Source organism: Neoarius graeffei, chromosome 8 (genome assembly GCF_027579695.1).
Source record: "Neoarius graeffei isolate fNeoGra1 chromosome 8, fNeoGra1.pri, whole genome shotgun sequence".
NCBI lineage: Eukaryota > Metazoa > Chordata > Actinopteri > Siluriformes > Ariidae > Neoarius > Neoarius graeffei.
The window spans coordinates 90,727,390-90,736,951 of NC_083576.1; positions in this window are offsets into that span (position 1 = coordinate 90,727,390).

Consider the following 9,562-nt stretch of genomic DNA (forward strand, 5'->3'; position numbering starts at 1 on the left):
TACATCGACACGCAGCTCTTTTTCTCACCACATCCTCCACCCAGCCTAAAAAAACAACTACTGAAGATCTATCATCAAGATTTATCTTGAAGATAGTAACTTCTCCATTGATTATCATGTAAACAACACGCTGTGATGTACAGCCTATGGTTGAGTGGAAAAGTTCATGAAATCAACACTGAACATCAGTTAGCATTTAAAACATTCTCTTAGTATCACCACCAACAAAAATGGGAAAGTGTGTGTGTGTGTGTGTGTGTGTGTGTGTGTGTGTGTGTGTGTGTGTGTGTGTTGACAGCAAGCATAATTGATGAATGTGATTTATGTTTGCTTCTGTTATATTTACCTCAAATCACATTATCATTTTGTCAATGAATCTTCATTCATTAACCCATAATATAACCAGAGGTGGACAAAGTACCCAACTTCATTACTTAAGTCAAAGTACAGATCCCACTGGTCAAATGTTACGCCGATACAAGTGAAAGTTGGACAGTCAAATTTTTCCTTCAGGTAAAATGCTGAAGTACTTGCTTTTAAAAATACTAAAGTATTAAAAGTACATTTTCTGTCAATGCATTGTTGTATTATTGCCACAGCGCTTACAAAACCTGATGCCTCTGAAGCAACCGACTGGATTTACTGATGATCTTATAGAACCTGTAGAATAAACACATGGTAGAATGTTACAAGCCCGATTCCAAAAAAATTGCCTCAACTCACCACTTCCTCTCCTCAAGCTCTACAATTTCTCTAGAACAGAGCTTTTCAAAGTGTGGGGCGCGCCTCCCCTAGGGGGCGCCAGAGTTCTTCAGGGGGGGCGCAACGTGAGGAAAAATAAACCAGAATAAGTTACTATTGCGGACATTTAGTGAACTTAAGCTCGCCTTTTCCAGAGACAAAAATGGATCGATTTTTAGTACCTAAAGCTACAGTGAGTGAGGAGACAGAGTCTGGGCCAAGCAAAAAAAGAAGGAAGTATGACCACGATTATTTAAAGTTTGGATTTTCATGGACTGGATCTGAAGATGCTCCACTGCCACAGTGTGTTGTCTGCCAAGAGGTGCTAGCTAACGATGCTATGAGATGTTTAAAATGTGTAAAACAAGATGTTTGAAAAAAAGCACAGATGTTTAAAATGTGTAAAAGAAAAAAATAAAAATGTGTACAACAACCATTTTTTTTTTAAATACGAATGGAACATTAAGTATAGCAACAACAATAATTGTAAGGGGGGGCACTGTTGTTTATTTGCTCTCTGAGGGGGGGCTGACTCTCCCACACTTTGAAAACCCCTGCTCGAGAAGATAACGACTGATCCATCTCTTACTCCTTAAATATTAAACACATGAATACATTAATATAGATTGCATTTTAGTGCAAAAGTTTATACCTTCTGATACCATGGTATATAAACATTTACTTTTTTAAAATAAAATTTTGATTTTTCTCCAACGTTAACTCACATTGTTCATGTATCTGTTAGATAACATTCCTGTTATATACTCGTGTTTAATAAATCAAGCGATTCACTCAGTGGTGTGTTTGTGGTTGATAAAAAGCAATGTTCATGACTAAACAGTGTTCATAGTAAAACTAAAAGTCACTCACACACACACACACACACAGAGTCTCATCTCAACAGCATCTCAAAAAATTCATGCATGTAATACTTTCACCCTGTGTGTACCCAATCCGCACTCACTGCTGGATTTGTGTTGCATTTACTGTTACAAAATTATTTAGCCACACCCACATCTCCACTACACTTTTTTAATAATGTTAATGAGTAATAAATAATTTACCAAATTTTTACTCATATTTAGTGTGGCCCAAGCCCAGGCCCAATACACCTCATGTCCTGTCCAGTCGCCTCCTGACCCTGGGAAGGAAGTAGTTGCCCCGCCTCTCTACTTCACTGATGTCATGCTCTTTGTGCCTCCTGACTCTGGTGAGGTCATCGCTCCAGTGCTCGGCTTCACAGAGGTCATCACACCACCACCCTTCACTGCTGAATTCAGTGCCCTGCCGCCCTGTTCCATCACTCTGCTGTCAAAGGTTCTGTGCAACACCTGCCCTGGGAACCCTGGCACCTTATGGACATTCTGTCCAGGGGTCCAGGACCTCCTGTTTTGACACTTTTGGAGTGCTTTGGGAGCTTAGGCCGGTGGGGTTGGGGGTTCGCAATTCTGTTATGAATTCCCCCACTTGGTGTGTGCCAACATATACTGCATGCTCCAGTGAAAAAAGACTTATACCGGTAAATGTGTTCATATTTGTGCCTTCACCAGCATGTCTTCCCCCTTCACAGATGTTGTGTCATCTTAATGCTGGATGCTCTACCATCCCCTCCTCACCTCATTACCCACTTCACATCCAAATATACTGTAGTTGCAAAAATATATATATTATATTTTAAATCGTCTTCTTGCGAGTCATAATCGGAAATGAACTCATTCCAAATTAACTACTAACACACAAACACTTCTCTGCGTTAAATGTTCATAGTCAAGTTTTAAAAGTGTATGTAAACATCTGGGCGAACAATTTGAGTCCAGGGGCCAAAAACTCATCAGACACTGTCCTATAAAACACACACAAAGTCTGGTTTCTGACAGAATCTGCTCTTCTGAAGAAAGACCTGTTCATATAAACCTTGCTGTGTGAACCGGGCCCTGATCAAACTAATCTGAGAGGACATGGTGGAGGGAGCATCATGGTTCAGGGCTGATTTGCTGTTTCAGGGCCTGGACAGTTTGTGATCATTGAGGGAGTGAAATTCAATTCAAATGGCATCAAGAACTTTAACAGGAATCAGTCAGTTTGGGGAAGGCCTTTTCCTGTTTCAGCACATTCCTCCCTGCAGGAACCAAGATCCATTTGAGTTTGGTGTGGAAGAATTTTACTGGACAGAGATATTTTCAGGCTGAACTCTGCTCCAGTGGTTGCGTTTACATGCAGCTTAATATTCCATTAATAATCCAAGTGACAGGTCAATCAGAAAGAAAACATCCATGTCTCCACCTGAATAGGAATAAAGCAAACCAGTCAAGGCCATGTATATCTGACTGAATGAAGTGCAGTGTTCGAAAGACACGTCTGCAGTCTGCATTTTGCAGAATGATTTTCAAGATTACAGAAGAAAAATTAAACAACCTGCAATTTTGCAGAATGAAAAAATCAGGTTCGGGATTCAATGGTTCTTAATTTAGCAAACTAGCGGCGCTGTAAATAAACTGAAACCTGCGCCGCGCGAGCCTGACGGCGTTTTCCAGGTCAAAGTTGACCAATATTTACATAATACCGACAAAAGGCAACGACAACCAAATAAGGGCAGTTGCCATTTTCCGATGTAAGATTTCGTCACTTTTAATACCCTCCGGGAGGACCTGACAACTACAGTGATGCTTGAAAGTTTGTGAACCCTTTAGAATTTTCTATATTTCTGCATAAATATGACCTAAAACATCATCAGATATTCACACAAGTCCTAAAAATAGATAAACAGAACCCAGTTAAACAAATGAGACAAAAATATTATACTTGGTCATTTATTTATTAAGGAAAATGATCCAATATTACATATCTGTGAGTGGCAAAAGTATGTGAACCTTTGCTTTCAGTATCTGGTGTGACCCCCTTGTGCAGCAATAACTGCACTAAACGTTTACGGTAACTGTTGATCAGTCCTGCACACCGGCTTGGAGGAATTTTAGCCCGTTCCTCCGTACAGAACAGCTTCAACTCTGGGATGTTGGTGGGTTTCGTCACATGAACTGCTCGCTTCAGGTCCTTCCACAACATTTCCATTGGATTAAGGTCAGGACTTTGACTTGGCCATTCCAACACATTAACTTTATTCTTCTTTAACCATTCTTTGGTAGAATGACTTGTGTGCTTAGGGTCGTTGTCTTGCTGCATGACCCACCTTCTCTTGAGATTCAGTTCATGGACAGATGTCCTGACACTTTCCTTTAGAATTCACTGGTATAATTCAGAATTCATTGTTCCATCAATGACGGCAAGCCGTCCTGGCCCAGATGCAGCAAAACAGGCCCAAACCATGATACTACCACCACCATGTTTCACACATGGGATAAGGTTCTTATGCTGGAATGCAGTGTTTTCCTTTCTCCAAACATAAAGCTTCTCATTTCAACCAAAAAGTTCTATGCTGGTCTCATCCGTCCACAAAACATTTTTCCAATAGCCTTCTGGCTTGTCCATGTGATCTTTAGCAAACTGCAGATGAGCAGCAATGTTCTTTTTGGAGAGCAGTGGCTTTCTCCTTGCAACCCTGCCATGCACATCATTGTTGTTCAGTGTTCTCCTGATGGTGGACTCATGAACATTAACATTAGCCAATGTAAGAGAGGCCTTCAGTTGCTTAGAAGTTACCCTGGGGTCCTTTGTGACCTCGCCGACTATTACACACCTTGCTCTTGGAGTGATCTTTGTTGGTTGACCACTCCTGGGGAGGGTAACAATGGTCTTGAATTTCCTCCATTTGTACACAATCTGTCTGACTGTGGACAACTGGAGTCCTAACTCTTTAGAGATGGTTATGTAACCTTTTCCAGCCTGATGAGCATCAACAACGCTTTTTCTGAGGTCCTCAGAAATCTCCTTTGTTCATGCCATGATACACTTCCACAAACATGTGTTGTGAAGATCAGACTTTGATAGATCCCTGTTCTTTAAATAAAACAGGGTGCCCACTCACACCTGATTGTCATCCCATTGATTGAAAACACCTGACTCTAATTTCACCTTCAAATTAATGGCTAATCCTAGAGGTTCACATACTTTTGCCACTCACAGATATGTAATATTGGATCATTTTCCTCAATAAATAAATGACTAAGTATAATATTTTTGTCTTATTTGTTTAACTGGGTTCTCTTTATCTACTTTTAGGACTTGGGTGAAAATCTGATGATGTTTTAGGTCATATTTATGCAGAAATATAGAAAATTCTAAAGGGTTCACAAACTTTCAAGCACCACTGTACCTCGGCAGTGTTCGGCAGTTTCCGCCATGCATCTCCCAGACTTCAATGCGGCACAACAAACATGGCTCCCAAGAAGAGGATTGTTTCTTCGGGGCAAGAGTCCGACAAAAACGCCAAGAAAACAAGGATGATTTTGTCGTATCTCGGCAAAACCGGCAGCCAGCGTGACTCCAACAACAACAGTGACAGATCGCGCGTCCGCGAGGGTGACAAAAATGAAGACGGTCGCTGTTATAATTGGATACATATATATTGGTAAATTGTATAGGTTTGTATATATTGTATTGTTGAATCATGCAAAATTATACTGATATTATATCCCTTTTGAAGACAGCAACAGTATTTTACCTTTATTCATAGATACTTTTGAATATTTTGTTTTCTCATTCTAAGCTACACTAATACATGTTTTGTGTACATGTTCTAGTTTTTTTACTAGTGCTGTGTTGCCTGTGGTGCAGACTAGTGCAAAGTAAAACAGTTGCCCTGTAAGACAAAGCTCATAGGTTCAGTTCTGTAGCTCTCAGGAGTTCTGTAGCTCTCAGTTCTGCCATGATTAGTTTGTAGCCAGTTCTCTGTTGTTAGTTTAGAGCAGTGAAGCCCCTGCAGTCGTTCTCAGTTCAGTTCATTACCTTGCACTTTAGAAGCCAGGCAAACACAATGAACCCAAACGTCTTTCCATTTGCCAGTTGGGTTTTATTCCTTAATGGCATCAATTCTTTGCATCATCGTAAGATGTAACAGAGTGTAGAACTGAAACCTTGCTTGTTGCCGATGCAAACACTGTGAATGAAGTACATTTTGGGTAACAATCCATTGTTCAAGCTAGAAACTTAATCTTGACAAAATGTAACATGACGTGTAACATGAAAATGAATGTTTTGTTTCTTGAAGAACAGTTGTGTTCTATTTTTTATTGTGGTGATGCCTTTATTAGTGTGTTGTGTGGAAGGATAATGTGTGGGTGTGATAACTAGTACATTTATGAATTAGTTGGTATACTTCAAGCTGTAGTAGCCCGTAGTGTCAGGGCGAGGGGGATGAAAGACCTGTGGAGGGATCATGGAATGATAACTTTGCTGCAGAGAAGGATCTGTGAAGACTGAAATTAAAAATAGAGTGAGAGAATAAAGAATTACAGTAATGCTATGAGTTGTAAAGCTAGATATGATGTAAATATAGGCATTATTAGGTTGAGAAGGGTGTAGTATGGAGGCTTGTGTATTTGCAGAAAATATTTCCAAATTGCAGAACAAAATTTTGACATGGAAAAAAGTATTTCGACCACTGAAGTGGGTTAATGTCCTTTTACTAAGGACTTAAGTGAAATGTATCTCAAAGGGACATTCCTGGTAAAATAAAGGAGAAATAAAAATAAAAAATAATTGCAGCCTTGGAAACATTTATGTCAGATTACTTTCACTATGAGAATGTGTGTGTGCATTCTGTGTGTGTGTGTGTGTGTGTGTGTGTGTGTGTGTGTGTGTGTGTGCGCTACGTCTGAGACACGAGAAACCAGCCAACCACAGCTGCTCATGCTGAATCACAGGGCAGCGTATCACACTGATGAAATATTCACAAGTTTATTTTCAGACATTTTCTCACATTAATGTTTTTGTTAATAAATCATTCAGTTCACTCAGTGGTGTGTTATAACTTTATTTGAATCTGAATCACATTAAGCATCAGTAACATCCATAAGCATCATAATAAATGGTGTGTGTTGCATCTCAGTTGCAGCATTAAGATGCTTTAAGCTTTTAATTCGACTTTATGAACACACAGTCTGGGGAACTTAGGAGTAGTAACACTGAAACACACACATAAACACACACATCAACACAATCTCATCTACTCTCATCTCATTTAGAAATGGATTTAATTTCACTTTTTAAAAATTGAAATCATGGAATAAAACAGTAATCCATGTGTGATTGTCAGATACTCACATGAAGCCTTGCTGTGGACAGCGTGGGTCTGTCTTTTTAAACTTCAGGATCTTTTCAGGAGGAATTTTGCCAGTGAAAAACTTAAAACAGCATTCTGTAGGCTCTGCGAGATGTTTAACACTTTCAGCTGAGTGAGACACAGATGAGGTGATTTAGTCAAATAGAAACTCATAATAAAATAAATGTGCATAAATGTCATATAAAAATAATCCATCTTTCAGATCTTTAGTTAATGAACAAGTTTTGATGTGATCTTACTCCTGATAATAATAATAAGAAGAAGAAGAGGAAGAAGAAGAAGAAGAAGAGGAAGAATTTTTATTCATCCCGGAAACTCAGATATATTTTTTTAGACACATTGCATATTACGTGTTACGCATTGTTCCCGTGTAGAACACATTTTTATTTCACAGGTAGGACAACTGTAATCATTGTTGCTTTACAGTATATACACTGAGTAACCACTTATCAAGTCCATATCCTCTATAAGCCACTCTGAAGGTGGAACATTAATAAGTATTATACATCAGTTAATACCAAATAAAAAGTCTGTGTGTGTGTGTGTGTGTGTGTGTGTGTGTGTGTGGTTTATACTGTACATATTTACTTCTACTTCTTATGTAACTGTTGTACTGCTACATAAAATGTATGTATTAGACTCACGCTGAGCATCTGAGTAGAGCCCCATGATCAGGACGAAGCCCAGGACCAAAAACACACGACTCATCTTCATGTTCTCAGCAGTTGTGTGAAGATCTGATCTCTTCTCTCTCAAACATCAAATTTGCTTTTGATGTTGAGTTTAGCAGTATAGCTTGATTTTAAACCATCTAAATCGAGTTTCCCCTCCACCCTCCGTACCTCTACACACATCTAATCAACTCACCACTTCCTCTACTCAAGCTCTACAGTGTATCTAGAAGATAACGACTGATCCATCTCTTACCCCTTAAATATTAAACACATTAATACATTAATACAGCTCACATTTGAGTACAAAGGTGATACTTTCTGAATCCATGGTAATATAAATACATACTTTAAAAATAATAAAATTACAATTTTTCTCCAACTTTCGCTCACATTGTTCATCTCATCTCATTATCTCTAGCTGCTTTATCCTTCTACAGGGTCGCAGGCAAGCTGGATCCTATCCCAGCTGACTACGGGCGAAAGGCGGGGTTCACCCTGGACAAGTCGCCAGGTCATCACAGGGCTGACACATAGACACAGACAACCATTCACACTCACATTCACACCTACGCTCAATTTAGAGTCACTAGTTAACCTAATCTGCATGTCTTTGGACTGTGGGGGAAACCGGAGCACCCGGAGGAAACCCACGCGGACACAGGGAGAACATGCAAACTCCACACAGAAAGGCCCTCGCCGGCCACGGGGCTCGAACCCGGACCTTCTTGCTGTGAGGCGACAGCGCTAACCACTACACCACCGTGCCGCTCACATTGTTCATGTATCTGTTAAATAACATTCCTGCATTTAATGTTTAATTACTCAGATGATTCACTCAGTGGTGTGTTTATGGTTGATAAAAAGCTATGTTCATGACTAAACATTGTGCACAGTAACACTGAAACACACACACACACACACACACACACACACGCGCTCTCATCTCAACTGTGTACCATAATAATTTAACCACACCCACATCTCCGCTACACTTTTTGAATAACATTGAAGTGTAATAAATATTTTACCTAATTTTTAATTGTATTCAGCAGCGTGGCCCAAGCCCAGGCCCGATACCCCTCATGTTCTGTCCAGTTGCCTCCTGACTCTGGGAAGGAAGTAGTTGCCCCGTCTCTCTACTTCACTGATGTCATGCTCTCTCTGCTTCCTGATTCTGGCGAGGTCATCACTCCAGTGCTTTGGAGCGATGACCGAGGTCACCGAGGTCATCACACCACCACCCTTCACTGCTGAAGTCAGTGCCCTGCCGCCCTGTTCCATCACTCTGCTGTCACAATTTCTGTGCCACACCTGCCCTGGGAACCCTGGGAACTTGTGGACATTCTGTCCAGGGGCCCAAGACCCCCTGGTTTGACACTTTTGGAACACTTTGGGAGAAGCACCTTACAGAGGAGGGGGGTTCAGGATTCTGTCATGAATTCCCCTCCTTGGTCTGTGCTTCTGTTCTAAGTGTGTGTTGTCTGAATGTGATCTGACCCATGCTGTGAATTTTGCTGATGATATTTGGACTGCCCTCACTAAAATACACGCTGATCTCACACAACTGTTTTCTGCCTCTTCACCACCTGAACATCACAATACGAATCAAATGCTCTTTTTAGTCCTTGAGTAAAACCAATAAATGGAATGAATTTTAAATGCAAATGCAAATGTATCTTATCTTATCGAGAAACCAAAATACAATATGATGGTATACAATATAATGTATACTCCAGTGCTAAAAGGCTTAGAAATGTATGTGTGTATATTATATATATACACTACCGTTCAAATGTTTGGGGTCACTTTGAAATGTCCTCATTTTTGAAAGAAAAGCACTGTTCTTTTCAATGAAGATCACTTTAAACTAATCAGAAATCCACTCTATACATTGCTAATGTGGTAAATG